At 39.4% G+C, this 19267-nt stretch overlaps 1 protein-coding gene across 22 annotated transcripts in view; it reads left to right on the forward strand.

Moving 5' to 3' along the window:
* Window positions 1-19267, forward strand: part of FHIT (fragile histidine triad diadenosine triphosphatase) — a 1386045-nt gene that overhangs the window by 1221546 nt on the left and 145232 nt on the right. The gene's annotated exons all lie outside the window — the stretch shown is intronic.

Here is a 19267-nt window from a genome sequence, read left to right on the forward strand (position 1 = left end):
TTGAGAAAAGTTGTGGACAATATTCTCAAATGGAGAGGAAAATTATGGTGTAGCTATGACTTTAGCATGCTGATGAGGTCATGATTCCAATGAAGTGCAGGCTGAGGTAGTGAGTACATTTATCTTCAAGAATAAGAAAACCAGGTGGCTCAGTCAGTTAAGCATCTGCCTTTAACTCAGGTCATGATCCCAGGGTTCTGGGATGGAGTTCCTGCTAAGCAGGGAGCCTGCTCCTCCCTTTCCCTGTGCCTTTCTCCCTGGCTTGTACTCTCTCTCTCCCTAAAAAATAAATAAAATCTTTATTATTATTTTTTTTTAACTGAGGCACAGAGAAACCTAGTAATTTCTCTGAGGTCACACACACAAAGAGGGTAGGAAACAGAAGATTCATGCGGCTCAGCTCCCTCACTCTGTTGCCTCTGTGAACTCCCTAAAGTATCTTAATCACCTTTGTCCTCTCTCCCTCTTCACACCCAATAAATCCCACTATCTGATGGAGTAGGTTCTTGAAAGACATTTGCTGAACTGAATCTGTTACTCCCCTGACCCTCTGAATTCAGAACCTAGTTCTCTCATTTCTCAGCTCTATGGCTTTTCATTATCAGTTGAAAATTCCCCCATTCACATTTTGGGTACTACCTTCCTTCCTGTCAAAATCTCCTCTCAAGAAAGAACCTATACCTTAATTATAATAAGAGTCTTCTTATTACATTGTTAACTTCTCTGAGATGGCAAAGTATTTTTCAAACTAACAAAGCCTGATGGGAAAAGAGCAGGATTTTAAAGCTGGAATATCAGGCCTTAATCTAAAGGTACTATGGGATTTTATTGGTAACTCCAGAATCAAATTGCAAAGGTCAACTCTAGACCTTGTACTCATTTCTGGACTCTATCTGTAATTAGTTTGAAAATTGGCCCCTGAGAACCCCACCACATTCTCTAAGATAAATCAATCCAAGATAGAATAATACTCAAGCACCTTCATATTTTGGAATTATGTCAATACCCTGCCAAGAAAAAATAGATATTTCTCTTTTATTCCGCTGTAGACTCAAAAATGCTGTTATCTCCATCATAGTTTCTAAATTACCTCAGAATATGTGTCCCTAAAACTTGTATAACTTACCTATTTCATTTGAAAATTCTGTACCTGGGAAATAATTTAAAGGTCAAATAATAAAGGAATATATTTTAATAGTATGTATTCATATACATGGATGAGTGCTTTAGAATAATTTTGTTGATGTAAAATATTGGGATATAAAACTTAATGAAAATTATGGCATATAAATTAAGAATAGAATGGAAACATATTTCTGGTAATTAAAAGGTACTATGACTGGATAATGGAATCATAGTTCACTTCTATTTCTTTCTTTGTACTCTTTGGCATTTCTCAAATTTTATATAGTGAATGTTCAAAATTCTGTAATTTAAATAAAATATTAGGGTTTTTTAATTTTTAAAAGCAGACTTTGTGCTTTTTTATTATTTCTTAAAGATTTTATTTACTCACGAGAGACATGGACAGAGGCAGAGACATAGGCACAGGGAGAAGCAGGCGCCCCTCAGGGAGCCTGATACAGGACTCGATCCCAGGACTCCAGGATCACACCCTGAGCCAACGGCAGACGCTCAGCCACTGAGCCACCTAAGTGCCCTTTAGACTCATTGACAAAGACCAACATCCATATGTAGTTGGCTGGTGAATGTAGTGGAAGAAAGAGACTTTAATTTTGGTGAATCCATCATGAGAGATATTCATATGTGGCATCACTTGAGATGCAATACCAAGAGAAATGGTCTTTGTGAGGACTCCACTCTCTGACTTGTTAATAAAAATTGCTCTTCAGGATTACATTTTCCCTAAGTTCCTGCTCAGAGAGTCACAGAAAAGAATACATTAGATCCAATGCTCTGAAGTCTCGTGCTCCTTAATCATTTTGTCTTGTTTTGGATTTCTTCTCCATAACCAAGTCATTCCCTACTATTTCTGAGGTTCATGAGTGGCCCATGTAGCAGTTATTAGTTTCACAGTTACCAACTTGACTATGTAAAAATGAAGTACTCCTTAATCCCAAAGTTGGGTTTAATTTGTGGCCATGAGAGCAGACCACTTCATCAACCTGGGGGCAGGTCTTGCTCAGCAAGTTCAGCACTGTCTCAGTCAGTTCAGGCCTGTAATTCATCCCTATTCTGGTTTACAGCCTCTCAGTTTAACATTCTGCTCTCTGAGGGCATTGTGAGCCACATGTCATATGGGGCAGGCAGAGGCTCTATAGTCCTTGGCTGTTATTTCTTTCACATTTGATATCTGAGTAATTTGCCTTGCCTGGTCCTTGGGTGTAACCTTGGTCCATGCTGATATCCATAAGCAGGGCAGTTGTCCTTTAAGGGATGGTGCTCATGGTCTCCTGCCTCCCTGAGGTGTCCATGGTCCTGACAAGGCCTCTGGTCACAGCATATGAAAGACACTGACTCTGCCCTTTGCCAGATTTTCAGCATTCTTCTCATGGGCACAGAAAAGTCTTTCTGTTCTTCCATGATTTCCTGAGACCTACAGGAGATTTCGGCCTCTTTGGCAGACACTCATGTAGATACAATTCTTCATCATTCTCGGGGCACCTGGGTGGTTCAGTAAGTTAAGCATCTGCTTTCAGCTCACGTCATGATCCCAAGTCCAGGGATCAACTGAGCCCTGAGTCAGGCACCCTGCTGGGTGGGGCGTCTGCTTCTTACCCTGCCCCTCTCCTCCACTCCTACTCTCTCTCTCTCTCTCTCTCCCTCTCTCCCTCTCTCTCTCTCATATAGGTAAATAAAATCTGCAAAAACAAAACTTCATCATTTCTTTGCAGGAAAATGTGCTACCAGAGTTGTAGCTGAAAAAAACAGAGTAAAATACACTCTACTCTTGGATTCCCAATCCAAAGGAAGTTTCCAGCAAATCACCTGTGGAAGGCAGAATGATTGCCTCCTAAGGGTGTCCACGCTCTAATCTCCAGAAACTGTAAATATGTTATGTGGCAAAGAATTAAGGTAGCAGATAGAATTCAAGCTGAGTTTTAAATAGGAAGACTATCCTGAATTATCCTGAGTGGATCCAATATACTCACAAGGCTCTTTACATTTGGACAAGGGAGGTAGGATAGTCATTGTCAAAATCATACAGCATGAGAAAGACTCAGTTGGTCATTGCTGGCCTTGACGGTGAAAGTGGACCATGAGTCATGGAATGCAACCAGTCTCTAGAAGCTGAAAAAGGCATAAAAACAGGTTTTCCCCCTAGGCCCTGCAGAAAAGAATGCTGACCTCTTGATTTTAGCCTGTTGAGATCCATTTTGGACTTCTGACTTCCAGAAGTTTAAGATAATGAACCCGTGCTGTTTAAAGCCACTAAGTTTATGGAAATTTGTTATAGTAGGAAGTATCAAATTAATGTATCTTCAAACCTTTGGATTCAGCTTGGGACTTGGAAGAAGGGCAGGGATAGAGCCCTAGTGTGTGCTCAGAGCTTTCTTTCTCTTTCTGTCTCTCTGCCTCTCACTTGCTTTCTCTCTCTTAGTTCTGTCCCCTTTCTAGTTTGAAAATCTTTTTTTTCAAGTCTTGGAATGGGCAGGTAGAGCTATTCAGCTCCCTTATCCCTACATGAATCATTTCTCTCTAACAATGGGCAATGCCTTTTGCACTTAGAAGCCATGTTGGTGAGTGCAGCAGACTACTGCTAAGCAGTGGATACACTTCCAGTTAGCCAGAAGAGAGGGTCAAGAGGGAAATGGCACACCAGTGATCACTTTGAAATAGTAGCTTGCCTTATATGGGTAAGAAATGAGCAACAGTAACCACACAGAGAGCAGAAACCACTAAGTACCACGGGGCAGTATACTCTGATGAAGGGTATTCCAGGTTCAGGGAAGTGACCACCTTCCTTCCCTCTGTAGAGGTTCATGTCCTGGCTCTATTGCTAATGAGACCTTGGCCAATTCCCCGCGACTGGGGCTCAGTTTCCCTTTCCTCAAACTGAGAGGCATTCATCTCATCTCGGTCACCTCTAAGCACACATTCAGCTCTGATACTTTGTGATTCTGTGACACTAACTAGTTCAATTGAGAAAAGAACTACTTACCCTGAGGACTCCCTCCCTTTGATTTCTGCATGGAGGCCACATTAGCATAGCAGAAAGGATATTGACACTGCAGTTAACTTTTAAAATTCACTGAGAAGGGGAGATAAAATGAAAACACACCAGATGGAATGTAAGCTCCCTACTATTTCAAAACTTAGATATGCCACTAAACGTTGGCACAAACTTAAAATTAAACATCATCATGAATGCTATTTACAGTTCTCAAAGTGATAATAATAGTCTCTTTAGAAAGGGAAGACTATGATAAGATTGATTCTGTCACTTTAAGAATTTTATTTTATGGAAATATAAGAGACTAATTAGCTGGATATGAACATAATAGGGAGGGGAGGTCATGAAGATGCTTGAGACGCAACATGATTCCATCACTGAGTGACTGGAGTCTCCAGGAACCGAGTCTTGAGAAGCACTGTGAATCTGGCTCTTCATCTCATACAGATTCACTAAATAGATATTCAGTGTCTTTAATTTTTAGGGATTCTCCATGCTGCAGTTCTTGATCCATTTTGAGTTACAGACCCCTTTGAGAGCCCTGCAGAAAACTGGAAACTCACTAGCTATGAAAAATTTTAAATATTTACACAGATACCATAAATATTTGCACTTAATGTTAGGATTTTTAACATTTGCATTTAATGTTAAGAATGCCTAACTTGAGGTAGAGAAGAATGTTCTCAAAATCTAGGAAATCAGGGGTGCCTGGGTAGCACCGTTGGTTGAATGTCTGACTCATGTTGGCTCCGGTCGTGATTTCAGGGTCCTGGAATTGAGCCCCAAGTCAGGACTCCTTGTGCAGTGTGGAGTCTGCTTAAGACTCTCTCTCCCTCTCCTTCTCCTTCTCCTTCTCCCTCTCCTCTCTGCTTGCCTTTACTCTCTCTTGTCTTGCTCAAAAATAAATAAATCTTCAAAAAAATCTAGGAAATTATTAAATCTGATTCTGTGAAAAAAATTATATACATGTCTGCATGTACATACATGTATATATACGGTCATACATAATCAGGGATCTGTGTTCACATTCAGGCTCACTGTGTCCACTCAAGACCCAAATGTCTCCATTTGAGAGTATTTGACTGTTGAATTATTCTTTTATAGAGCAAATGTCAGAATGTGCAAGGAGGAGGAGAAGTCTTTTGAAAAGGAAATATTCACTGGATCTAGGTCAGTGAACTTCATCAGGGAGCCCGTAATTGAACATATCTGATGGTCGACTCTCTCGGCTTCCCTTTAATTAAAAGTCCAGTCCTAGTGTCATGTAGTAGCTTCCAGAAAACAGGCCATACAATTCCACAAAGAATTAGTATTTGCACTTTTAAGTTTATTTGTTAATTGACTTACTTTCTGAGGTTTGACGATTATATAACACCAAAGTACAGGAAACAATTATCTTGAAATTTACCTATCATAAATCTTTTTGAACTGTTAAGTCATCTTTAAGTAAGTTGTAAAAATAGGAATTTTTTGTCCTTCTGTCAGTGGAAGAAGTTACATATTCAGCTTTTCTGTTCTCTAATATACTTTTCATGATTATTTTTTTAAGTGCCAGTGACTCAGACTGTGGCTTTATACTATCAAAAAGATAGTTTTAAGTACAAAATTTTTAGAGAATCATGGAGCCAGTTGATTCCAAAGCAGTTGGAAAAGGTGACTTTTTTTAGAGGAAAATATTTTTACAGTTGCTCTCATTTTTCATCCTCAATTAACATTTTATATGCAGTGGCCTCATTCATCCTACACCCATCTACAAAAGCCTTACTACTTGGGAGGCTCTAGGTCAGGTTGATTCAGACATTTGAATTCAGGTGATACATTACTCAAATTTAATGCATCTGAAAATAGAATGCATCCCCTTCTCCCATAAAATATCTCCCTCTTCTACCTATCCTTACTGTCGGCATCCCCATTCTGAACAGTCCCAGCTGGAAAACCTGGTTCATCTCCAGCTCATTCTTGAATACCATCGCCTGTATACTGTTGTTCATCGTATTCTATTGATTTTTCCTGCCAAATACCTCTCCTTTTCTTAAAGATTTTTTATTTATTCACGAGACACAGAGAGAGAGAGGCAGAGACATAGGCAGAGGGAGAAGCAGGCTCCCTGTGGGGAGCCTGCTGCAGACCTGATCCTGGGATCAGGCCCTGAGCTGAAGGCAGGAACTCAACCCCTGAGCCACCCAGGCGTCACTGCCAAATACCTCTTAAAGTTATTCTCGAGTAAAGCTGAAGTCTGGGGATTCTACTCTCTGATGTTTTCAGGGGCTTTCTCAAAGCTGCCAAGTCATGTCTTCAGTGTACTTCTCTCCTGGTTGTGGGTGAAATTAGGAGAAATCTCAATTCTGTCAACTTTCTTTTTCAATCTCTTTCTGAAGGTTAGATTTTTTTTTAAGATTTATTTATTTATTTTTAGAGAGTATGAGCAGGGGCGGGGGCGGTGCAGAGGGGGCAAAAGAGAGAATCTCAAACAGACTCTGTGCTAAGAATGGAGGCTGACATGGGGCTTGATCTCACAGCCCTGAGATCATGACTTGAGCTGAAATCAAGAGTTGGATGCTTAACTGACTACACAATCCAGGTGCCCCAGGGTAGGAGATTTTAATGCAACTCCAAATCACACCAAAATTAACTTCTATTTGTTTCTTTCTCTCCTTCCCTTCATTTATTCCTACTTTCCTTTATCCTACCAGTTATTTTTTAATTTTATAGCATGGGTTTTTACCTTGATTCCCCATTTAGGGGTTACTGTTAAATTTGTCCTGGATTTCACCATTATTTTTTGGCCATTATTATTAATTTTGTTAGGTGTTGAGGAAGGAGATTATTCCTTCTGAATTCTGTCCCCTTTACATGATGAAGCAGCACTATTTGTACCATTTCTTTTCTGTCCTCATTCTTATCCTCTTTCTTCAAGCCCTCACCAGCTGGTACTTTTGAACTTTGTTCCAGCCATTCCTACTTATACCATATGAACTAGCAGATTAGTTTTCCCTAAATCCAAACCCTGGCATTCCAGTGTTCAGGCAAGTCCAAACTTCTTGACCTATGCTTTCAGGATCCTTTGAAATCAAACTTTGCCTCTTCATGCATTTGTCCCATGCATTGGTGAACTATTTGCTTAATCAAACTCCCTTCCTTATGGGTTCAGTAGAGGATGAAATCATCCTCACCTTTGTGCTGTTGGACTGCTACTTCCAGTAACCCTAGAAGCTTTTGCCTCCACCATTGCCTGTTAAAACTTTAAAGCTGTTTCCTGGCTACTCCAGTTACAATAATCTTCTGTCTCTAGATCTCATTGCACGTATATTTAAGCATTTAGATTCTCAGAATAACAGAGCTGAAAGGCTTCAGAATAATCTACTACAGGTTAAAAATGGAGAAACTCATGTTGAGGTGAGCTAATGATAATGACAATTACCATTTTTTGCTTTTACTGTGTGCCTGGCATATTTTCAATAATAGTTTTTAGGGATCCCTGGGTGGCGCAGCGGTTTGGCGCCTGCCTTTGGCCCAGGGCGCGATCCTGGAGACCCGGGATCGAGTCCCACATCGGGCTCCCGGTGCATGGAGCCTGCTTCTCCCTCTGCCTGTGTCTCTGCCTCTCTCTCTCTCTCTCTGTGACTATCATAAAAAAAAATAGTTTTTATTCAGATATAATTAAAGTGCAATGTAGTTTACCTGTTTAAAATGTACAATTAAATGGTTTTAAGTATGTTCACAGAGTGTGCAATCATAACTGTTTAAATTCAGAGCATCATCTCCAAAAAAACCCCATTCCCAATAGCAGTCATTCCCCATCCTTCCCTTCCCCCAGCTCCTGGTAACCATTAATCTATTTTCTATGTCTATCAATTGCCTATTGTGGACATTTCACATAAATGGACATCGTACATTATATAGTCCTTTATGACCAGCCTCTTTCCACTTAGCATCACATTTTCAAGGTTCATAATCATGTAATATGAATCAGTATTCCATTTCCTTTTATTGCCAAATAATATTCTGTTATATGACTGTGCCAAATTTTGCTTATTAATTCATCAATTGATGACCATTTGGGTTGATTTTTGCCTTTTTTTAATGATTTTTGCTTTTTTTTGAATAAGGCTGCTTATGAATAATGCTACCATAAATGCTGATATACATTTACAAGTGTTTGTGTAGGCATAGGTTTTTGTTTCTCTTGGGTATATACATAGGAGTAGAATTGCTGAGTCATGTGGTCACTCTATGTTTAACATAAAGCATCTACACCATTTTACATTCCTACCAATAGTGCATGAGGGTTTCAATTTCTTTACATCCTCACCAAAATTTGTTATTTCCTAGCTTTTTAATTATAGTCATCCTAGTGGGCACAAAGTGCTATCTTATTGTGGCTTGGATTGGATTAGCCACCCTTTATGGCTAATGATGTTGAGCAACTTTACACGTGCTTACTGGCCATTTGCATAACTTCTTTGGAGAAATGTCTATTTGGACCCATTTTAATTGAATAATAGATCTTTTTTATTGCTGAGTTATAAGAAGAATCTTCCATATTTAACTCATTTAATCCTTGTGCTTCTTTCTGGGATTGGCAGACTTACCTTTATTTTGTAGGTGAAGCATTTAAAGTTCAAAGATGTTCACTCATTTGTCCAGAGTCTCACAGATGGTGAGGGCATACTAGGTGTGAACCTCTGAATTTCTGACTCTGAGACTAAGATATTTCCTAATAATGTGTCCATTCATATTCTTCACCATTTAACTTGAAAAGTAAAACAATGAAGAGTTAAGGATGATAATAAGACTATTAGTAAAGTTCAAAAGATAGTGTAGAAATGGGCAAACTTAATACTATAAAGGAAAACAGGGTTAAATGAGAACAAAACCAAAAAGAATAAGTATAGTGGAAGATGTAGTTAATCAACAGAACATAAAGTAAATCTTTTCTTCTTTGAATCATGTTGGTCATGCACTTGGAACACAACCAACCAACCAACCTCAGTGTGATTGCATCAAGGAAGAGGTGAACAGAGTCTGAAAATTTGGCCTAAGGCAGGAGCCATCCCTAGTCTTGGTGAATACATGGTACATGAAGAGTGAGCAGTTCAAGCCCAAATGGTTGGCTTAGTGCCAGGTGGTGCCAGAGATGGCACCTAGGAGGAGGAAGGACATTTGGTTTTGTTTAAATGTATAAACCCAGCATCCCTATGTGCCAGTGTTCTGGTACTGCAGGCCTGTCTTCTGTTAATTTTGATTTAGTCAAGGAGTTAATATATCGTGTGGCTGAAGGGCCATGTCACTGCACCTGTTCTGCTTTCTAATCTAAACACTGTTGTTAGAAGGAACTGTCCACTGGAAAACACAGAAACTCACTGTCCTCATGCCCTGCAGGGCTAGTTTGGGCCTGGAGCTACTGAGAGCCTATCCCAGCCTCTACCTTAGAGGTTTGAGACTACCTTAGAGAGGTGAATCCCATAGGTACCATCTTGTTACTGCTATTGTGCTGGATGAAGGTGAAGAGCAAGTACAATGTCTCCTGCTGAGCTTCTATTCTGCCTTCGTGGTACCTCACTCGGAGTTTATATGCTATAGTGAGTGAGCCAATGGTCTGGTTTCATAAATAATATTTTATGAGAACACAGCCATGCTCATTTGTTTACATATGACCTAAAATATTTACTAATTGGATCTTTACAGGAAAAGTGCCAATTCCTGGCCTGGACGGTACTGGACCCACAGCAGCTAATTCTTAAACCCTTCATTGACTTGTAGAGTTCCAACGTCACCTAATTGGCACAGAGCTGCCAGAAGCCAAATTTTTGTTAGTTCGCTGAGACATTCTTTCCCTAGGTGAGGGTTCTTTGATGCTCGAGGGTGGATACTAGCAGAAGTCACATTGCCAGTGTTTTCCTTAAATGGTTAAGACCTTTCTTGCCTCCCTATTCCAGGTGTGTCAGCCTACCCCCAACCATCATCTGCCCACTCAGATGAGATCATTTTCCATTTGTGAAAATGTCTGAGAAGTTTGATATTTCATCTGCATCATCTCATATGCCCACATGTGCCCCTGGAGGTAATGTCACCTCTTATTTCTGAAGTTCAATGCTAATGGAAGAGCAAAACACAGAAGGGTTATGTCACTTGCCGGAGGTCCCACTTTGAATCATGCTCAGGGTTGAAATCCAGGCCTAGAAAAACATGGGTAGACGAGGCTGTTGTAAAGCCAGATGTGATACGGCTTTGGAACAGAGAGGTGGCAGCAAGGATTCTGGTGACAGACCTGGGGACAAAACTTTCTGCTGATACCTAGTATCATTCCTTGGAGTCTCAGTCTCTTCACTGGCAAAATGAGGCTAAAAATATTTTCTAGGTCACAGAGTAGTTTGAAGGATTCCATCTGACAGTATGTATTAATTGCCTAGCAGAATACCTGGCATGTGATGCTCAGTAAATGTTAGCACCCGTTGATGTTGTTGCTGTTACTATTATTATTTTACTACTGTAAGTAAGAGATCAGTGTCTGAACTTGAGCTTCATGGCTCTTCATTCAGTGTCTGGAGTTATAAGGTCAAATGCCCACAGAAGGAAGAGAGCATAAATGATTTAAGTCGGCTGGGAGTAAGAAAACAAAATCTGTAGAGTGTATTTATTATTTAAAAGATGCAGCTGCATGTTCCTTTCTGGTTCATTCTTGCCAAGCAGGAATGTAAGACTAAAATTGCCAGATCTAATAATTATTCCTGGAAATTCTACTTTTTAACACTGGAAAACAGTTTCCATTAAAAAAATACACATGACAGGACACCTGGATGGCTCAGTCAGTTGAGTGACTCAGGTCACAGTCTCAGGCTCATGAGATGGGGCACCACATAAGGCTCCATGCTTGGCGGAAAGTCTGACTGAAATTATCTCCTTCTCCCAATGTCCCTCTCCCCCATGTTCTCCCTCTCTCTCTCTCAGTTCTGTCGGTCTATCTATCTATCTATCTATCTATCTATCTATCTATCTATCATCTATCTATCTACCTATCTTTAAAAAATATATGCATGGGAAAATACAACCAAATCTGAAGGTCATATCTGGTTTGTAACTTCTTCTATGAAGGCAGTAAGATCTTCCCTGGGGAAGAACTTCCTGGGAAGCTCTGCTCATATTTGCTGACATTGAAAGATGGTTTCACTATCTCACTTGAGCATCCAGCAAATATTTGTCAAATAACTCTCATGTGCCAAACACAGAACTAAGGATTTAGAGATGATCCAGGGTCCCTGCCCTCAAGAGAATCACATCTAGTGGAAGGACCAAATTGTCATAAAATAACTACAATAGAATGATAAATGAATATTTTCAAAGTATATGCACTTGCCACAGAGGGAATAGGAAGGGCATTCTAAAAGAGGGGACATTTTTGTTGAGTCTTGTATGGTGAGTAGGTGATTGCTAGACCAATAAGGGAGGGAATAACAGAAGCCACTTAGGTTTTTGTTGTGCAATATGGTAGCTATTTGCCACATATTGCATGTGGTGAATTTGATTAAAATTAAATCAAACATTTGAATCCTTGGTTGTGCAAGCCACGTTTTAGGTGCTCAGTGGCTATGTGTGTTCAGAAGCTACATCATTAATGGAGAATTAGATCATTCCATCACTGTGGAAAATTCTGTTGGATTGCACTGACCTATGATGTCAGTGAAGAAACAGATACCCCAAGACTCTAGCAAGTTCATAACACTATAGGTTTTGGGAGGTTGCTGGAGTGATAACACCTGGAGTTGGAATGGTGGGCAGAAAGCAGAGCAAGACAAGGTGTATGGGGCCATTCACCATTGTTTTTTCATCGTTGACTATGCTCAATTCAATATGCCATCATTTACCCACCCTCCCGACCACTGCCAACATATTTCTGGCTTCTTTTCTTTAGAATTGACATGCATGCAAATATATCACACAGTCCTAAAAAAGCAACATTACGCTTGTATATGTTCCAGGTTTCTGCAAGGGATGGCACACTCCTATTCTTGCCTCAGATACTGCCTGTGAATATTAAATATTTTAATGATTTTTTTTCACAGTGACAAAAACTATAAAAGGAAAACAGACTTAAATTTATTTTCATACCATGCTGGTTCACCAAATATTGCTGAACCATATTTGGAAGCCTATGAAATTATTGCTATGATTATATATTGAGCATTATTAAAATTATTCACTGTATTTTCATGTCATTATTTCATTGTCTCTGCTTGTAAGAGATTTAAAAATATAGGATGAACTTTAATTTAGTGTTCATGAAAAGAATGAAAGATTTATACTAACACATTCTTAATTTAATTTGGGTTTTATCTGGTGATTGATAAACATTAACCACTTTTTAAAAATTGTTCTGATGATTTGGCTTATGTTGGATTGATCTCAGTTAAACAAAGGATGCAATTTGGGGTTTAATTTGGAAATTTAAGAAAACTTTTTTGTAGGTGGAAGTTCCTATTTCCTTTTGGATGACAGTTTTTTCTCTTCATAGTTCATTTTCATATCATTTCATTCACCTTCAGAAATCTATTCATCCACAAAATAGGTATTGACTTCTTACATTGTGCTAGGCTCTGTGCTCGAAATATAGCAAAGAAGACAGTCAGATTTCCTGTTCTCATGGAGCTGACACACTAGTCAGGGAGGGATGGCCAGCTGTGCAAATATAACTGAACAAATAAAGAATGAGCTCACAGATTTTGCCTTGTAACCCGAAGATAATAAAACAAAGCAACATGTCCAATAAAGAAGAGGAGAGGGCAGTTCTTTATCCTATATCGTCAGAAAATTTCTCTCTGATGAGTTGCCTTTGAATTGACTCCTGAATGATGTGCCAATGGCAGTCATGTAAGCATCTGTAGGAAGAGCATTCCAAGCCAGTACAGAGGCTCTAAAGGGAGAAGGAACTAGCTGTGTTGGTTAAGTAGGAAAATGGGCATTGTGACTGGAGTGTGAAAGGGTGGACAGGTGCCCAACCTTATAAGGCGTTTTAAGCCCCAGTAAGTACTTGGGCAGATTTTGAACCCAAGAATGATGTGCTGTGGTTTGTACCTATAAAAAGATATTACTGTGTGGAGAATGGAAGTTAGAGGTTAAAAACAAAAATCAGGGTGACTCACTAAGTGATTTTTAAAAAGATTTTATTTATTTATTCATGACAGACACAGAGAGAGAGAGAGAGAGAGAGAGAGAGAGAGAGGCAGAGACACAGGTAGAGGGAGAAGCAGGCTCCATGCAGGGAACCCCACATGGGACTCGATCCGGGATCCCCAGGATCACGCCCTGGGCTGAAGGTGGCTCTAAACCGCTGAGCCACCTGGGCGGCGCTAAACCTCACTAAGTGATGTTAATGATGGTGGCTTGTCCATGCCTAGTAGCAGTAATAAAAGAGAGAAGTGTGTCAATTCTAGAAATACTTTGGTAGTAAGTTGACGCAACTTATTGTTAGATTCGAACTGTGACCCCAGTTACTACTATAGGGGAGATGGCCATGTAGGAGGAAGGCACGGATTTCTTAAAGGTGTCTAAGTGCTTTGTGCCCCAATAAGCAAAATCACATTGGCTGTATCTTCTCTTTTCACCTTACTTTATGACTTTGATGTGGAAGAAGTGCTTGCTCTGCCTTGAAGAAAAGTGGTGACGTGCAGTGTTTTCTACTGTTACAGTTCATTCACTCCACAGAAATTAATAGAGTCCTTACTAAGTATGAGGCATTATGTTAGGCACTGAAGCAATGATGGTCCCTGTGCATGTTAAGTTTTCAATGAGGGAAACATTTAGCAGGTGAGCCCACCCCAATCTGGGCTCCATACTAGTATAAGTGTTACGTCAACATTATTGAACATTATTCAACATTTGAACCAGATGACTCTTAGTCACAGAGATGGGGCTGTGCACAGAAGAATGTATAGAAGCTTCTCTGGCCTCTGCCCACTAGATGCCAGGAGCATCTCCCACCAAACTGTGACAACCAGAAATGTCTATAGACATTGTCAAATATTCCTTGTGGAGCAAAATTGTCCTCAATTGAGAACTCATGCTCTAATTCCAGTTCCTGATGCCTGATGGCAGTCACCAGTAGAAGTGCTTATATAGTCAAATTCAGAACTATTCTCATCAGCCACTGGGTTTGAGGGCTTTTCTTTACCTGCTCATGATGGAGCCAAACTTCCAATATATGAAGGCTTCTTTTAACATTGAGGTGGAACCAGTCTCCCTTTGATTCTTTATTCAGTTTTATTGAGCATAGGAAGTGTAGGATTGAATGTTATCAGCAATCTAGGAAGTTGGAAGAAGTCCAAATGACTTATTTTAAGTCAAGATACACCAATTTCGATCAATTTGCAGTGCCCTGAAAATGCAAGTTATTGTAAGACATTTTCATCTTTCACAGTCCAAAAATATTATAGCAACACCCACTGTAATATGTTGCATTTAGAAGGTTAGTTCTACCAAACTCATATATTTAGTCATATGAAGAACTCTATAGGTTTGAGTTATTCCATTTCCCCCTGCCACCAAAGTGCGGTACTTGTTAGTTCTATGCTTGAGTTGAGGAGAAGATTCTAGAACACCAACAGCTCCATGGGCAAAGAGGGCCACCACTCTACTCTGCAATGCCAGTTAGCAACAGTGGTAACTTGTCCTGCTGGTGATGGTGCTAATGTTTACTAAATGAAAATTATGTACTAGAAATTGTGGAAGTTGCTTAACATATAATAGTTATTTAATGCTAATAATCCTATAATCACTGCTATTTTTACCTTTTTGTATGTGGTAAATTAAGATTCCATTAATACCTTGTCTAGCTGGTAAGCTACACGACTGGATTCAAACATCTCAATGTGTCTTCAGAATCCATTCTTTACCTCTTTGTGAAAATTCCTCTATGGACATTATTAACTGATCATGTTACTCTCTTCCACTGAGTCCAAATATAGTCTCAGGATCCTTCTTAACATGGGCCACTGCCATTTGGTCAGAGCTGGTATTTGAGGTCAAACCTCCTTGCCCTTCAGGACCTACATTTTTCCCCCTCAAGCATTAAGCTGTAAATTCTGAGATAGATCAGGGAGGTACTGAGATACATATGAGTTAACATCCAGTGAATCTGTAAGGAAGGAGAAACAGGGTTGAAATGTATCCTATAAGTAACATTTCAGGCTCCTCTGAAATTTAATCAATATAACTAGTATTTTTCTGCTTATGTGTTTGCTTCTTAATTTTATAAAGGCAGCTAGAACATCCTTTCTGCAAATGTGATGTTCAGTGGACTTGTGAAGTTGCCACACTGGTGTTCTTTATCTTCCATCCTTGGAGACATCCTTAGGTTTCTCCATTAATGGAGATCTTTGAGAATCAGTCCTGGCAATATGGTTTTCTGTTTTAGTTTTTTTTTTTTTTTTTTTTTTCCCAGATTAGAATGTATAAAGTCCAGTTTATCTTCCTACACTGATTTAGTTCATCTTACATTCTTTTCTTTTTGGGTTGCAAGGAGTCCTGCCCAGCAATGTAAAACCCGGAGGCTATAGGGAGATATTTGTCCCTTTTATTCTTACCATTTTGCTCTTTATTAGACCATTCATGGGTAGAGTGAGAATGGGCTGCATCACCAATTGTCACCTCAATGCCTGACATTGATTCTTTGTGCCACTAGTAAATTTGCCAATGGAGGAGTTCTCTATCTTTCCCTGTGAATGGCCCATGGATGTTAAATAAAACAAGTGGGCCAGCAACAAAGTTTGGTTAAATAAAATGTTAGATCAAAATATGATGGCATAAAGATAAAGTAACTAACCAACATGACTGACTATATATTTTGAAATTGTATAGATATAGTTTTAAAATACAGTATGTTATGACTGTGTCTATGAGTGATTCCACTTTTTAAAAATGGTCTTAAAAGTTTCTGTATCTATTTTTATATGAAATATGAAAACACTCTTGAGGAATCAATGTTTTTAGGATGCCCAAACATGACCAAGAAACATGTTTTGTCTTGGATTCAACGTCAGGTAATATTTTTGTGATTGATAGATAGGTGGTTCATTTCTAATAAAATCTTAATTTTGGCTGGGTTCGATGTTTAAGGATTTCCCATCCCCACCTAAATTAAATTGCTAGGCATTGATTAAGATTAGTTTCCCTTCAGGGGCACCTGTGTGACTCAGTCAGTTAAGTGTCTGCCTTCAGCTTAGGTCATGGTCCCAGGTTCCTGGAATTAAGCTTTAAGTAGGGCTTCCTGCTCTGTGGGGAACCGCTTCTGCATCTCCCTCTCCCTCTCGCCCTGCTCATGCTCTCTATCAAATAAATAAATTTTAAAGAATCTTAAAAAAAAAAAAAAAGATGTTTCCCTTTAAAAAAAAAGGGATGGGACATTCCCTAGCATGAAAAATACCCCAGTTCCACATAGGTCCACAGCATTGTTTGAGGAATACTACTTTGTTAAGTCTTAACGTTTTGAGTCTGGTTTAATTTTCCAGCTCTTGACTCTGTCTGACTATAACTACCCTGTAACCTCTTTAACACCAGGGCTCAGGAAAGTGATGACTTTAAATTTACAGTTGTTACATAGGTTGTTAATGACCAAAAGAGCCTATCAATCTTGCTGACTAGAATTATATTTAACAAAGAAGACAGCCAATTACTGAACTATTTTGTTGATAGTTATTTTAATCACACTGACTGCCCTTCTTGGGGTGGAGAGCAATTAGGGAGTAGAGACAGAAGACAAGCCATCTTGGCAAAGTGGTGCTGATGTTGGGAATTGCACTCCAGAGGGTAATTTGTCAGTTTGTTAGGAGGTTCAAAACTCACTTTGTTGTGTTTAGACACCACAGCCTGTTTGACCAGCTACATCCCTCTTGATGATGTGAAAGTTTGCTAGTTTCTTTCATTCTTCTTCAAATTGCAAATTATAGGTTTAGGGTAGAGTGAGCCTCTAGGCAACTTGGGGGTCTCAGAAGATAGAGATCTGGCTAAATTTGTGGGTAGAACAGTGATCTCTATGCTGGTGCCCATAAACGGATGAGTAGTATGGATACCTGCTTCTCAGAGATACGAAGAGTCTTTCTTGGCCAAGGCCTACTGCAAACCTGATGGCAGGTGTGGAATACAGAAAGGCAAGTGTGGGATATGAAAACAGTGGGTCTCTGGGCTGAAGGAATTGGCTGAGATTTGTCCACACTGTCATGGAATTCTTAAGTTCTACATCCTCTAAGGCCTATTGGCTTGTCTCTGATGTTGGGGAGAATAAACGACTTAGGAAGGCCTCCTATCAGCAGCCTGGTGCTTCTCATGTTGTTCACTCATTGTACTGGCACAATTTTTCCATTGAAGTCTATTTCAACCAACTGCCTTTACTAACCTTCCTTTGCCCCTCATCCAGAATGAACTTCCCCTTTTTCCATGTTATACATCTCATGGTTTATGGTTAGTTGTCTATGACTGCCGTGGTAGCCTCTGGAGGCCACACATGACTTGTATTTGTCTAGTTCCCGACATTCCAGCTGCCACAGAGTTGGCCCTTGACCTCAGCTGGACAGCTATAAGGATGGATTAATAGTCTTTTGCCTGTAGATTTTTAGGCCTCTGGAAAGTGTATAAGATCTTGGGGGGCTTGGCCCATGTCCTACCATGTTAGGAACCTGCTCTTGAAGAGTATATTGCCTATATTCTGACCTTGTGTTGGAGAAATGCTAAGTGTATGCTTGTGCGATTGCATCAGAATTGATGGTAGCCACCTATTGCAGGGCACAGTGTGGATTAACTTAGAGCATCACTTCCTAAAGTATATTCTCCAGAACCATAACAGGTTGGGATAGAAGAGGGAAAATGAAGAAAATTCTATGATAAATAATCTTGAAACAGTCTCAGCTAAACAAAATTAAATAGGATTCTTAACTGTAGGAATTCTCAGACCTTCACATTCTTTATGAAATTCCAAGAAGAGATATAATCAGCATTTCCAAAAATACTTTGAATTATCATATTTTTATTATTATTTCATTTATTTTTCTAGGTTTTCTAGCTCGCTTGCTTTCTGTCCCTCTGTCTTTCTTTCTGAGCACTGCTATGGTAACAGTGTTTCGAAGATCATACTTGGGAAATTTAGACACTAAGATTCATTAGTTGGTTTGGCTGATTTCAGACTAATAAGAGAGAATCATTGAATCGGCTCAAATTTTGTGTGTGAATTAAAATAACCATTTTGCCTTAAGAAGCTAACAAATGAACCTCAGAATTTCCCCAACAGGAAATGAACTGAGGCAGCATTGGTTATTCAGGGACCTGAAAGCCAGGCTTTCCTTGAACCTGGCCTGCAGTGAAGTGGGTACCAGGAGGATTATGGCAGCCCTTTCTATTCCAGTGGTTGGTTTTCCAGATACCCTGAGAAAGAGTTCCACAGTGATGCCCAGGGCCATATTTATAACCATCCTAGCATAAGGAATGTGGAAAGTGGAGAACCAGCCATGTCAACCACCAAAAATTCAGGTCTAATTCCCTCCATAGAGTCCCCACAAGGAAATCATCTGTGCAGGCTCCAGGAGCCTGACAGTCTTTAGCCTCTCAAAGAAGTTAATTTTGTACTTGGAAATAATGAAATTACTGATGGATCAGGCCGGGCTCTCTGCTATTTAATATCTTCCCCATCTCTGTGCTTTGTGACAATGCTGTCGATTAACTGTAATGTGGTATTTTGAGCACCATTTAGATATTAATTATTTTTTAATAACCTCTTCATTGAAAGCCTAAAGCTTTGCCTAGGATTCTAATGAAAGTTTTCACATGAAAGAGAGGGGATAATATTAAACAGGCCCTAATAAACTCTCTGAAGAAAATTCAATACAATATCTTTGACAAAAGAAAGGAAGGAAGAAAAGAACAACACGTTTCCAGCCTATGTGCGTTCTCTCATTAGGATTGTACATTCATTACTGCACCATCACTGCAAATTATTCTTAGTTATGTATGTGCTTATGAACCCATAAAGAATTAGAGTCTTCTTAATGAGCACCAAAGAACATATGTATTAAAAATCCTTTAACCCTTATGTAAAAGAGAAACCATTTATTAGCAATTATGTCTTAGAATTAGAAGGTATTTTTCTTT

This window comes from Canis lupus, chromosome 19 (genome assembly GCF_048164855.1).
Source record: "Canis lupus baileyi chromosome 19, mCanLup2.hap1, whole genome shotgun sequence".
Lineage (NCBI taxonomy): Eukaryota > Metazoa > Chordata > Mammalia > Carnivora > Canidae > Canis > Canis lupus.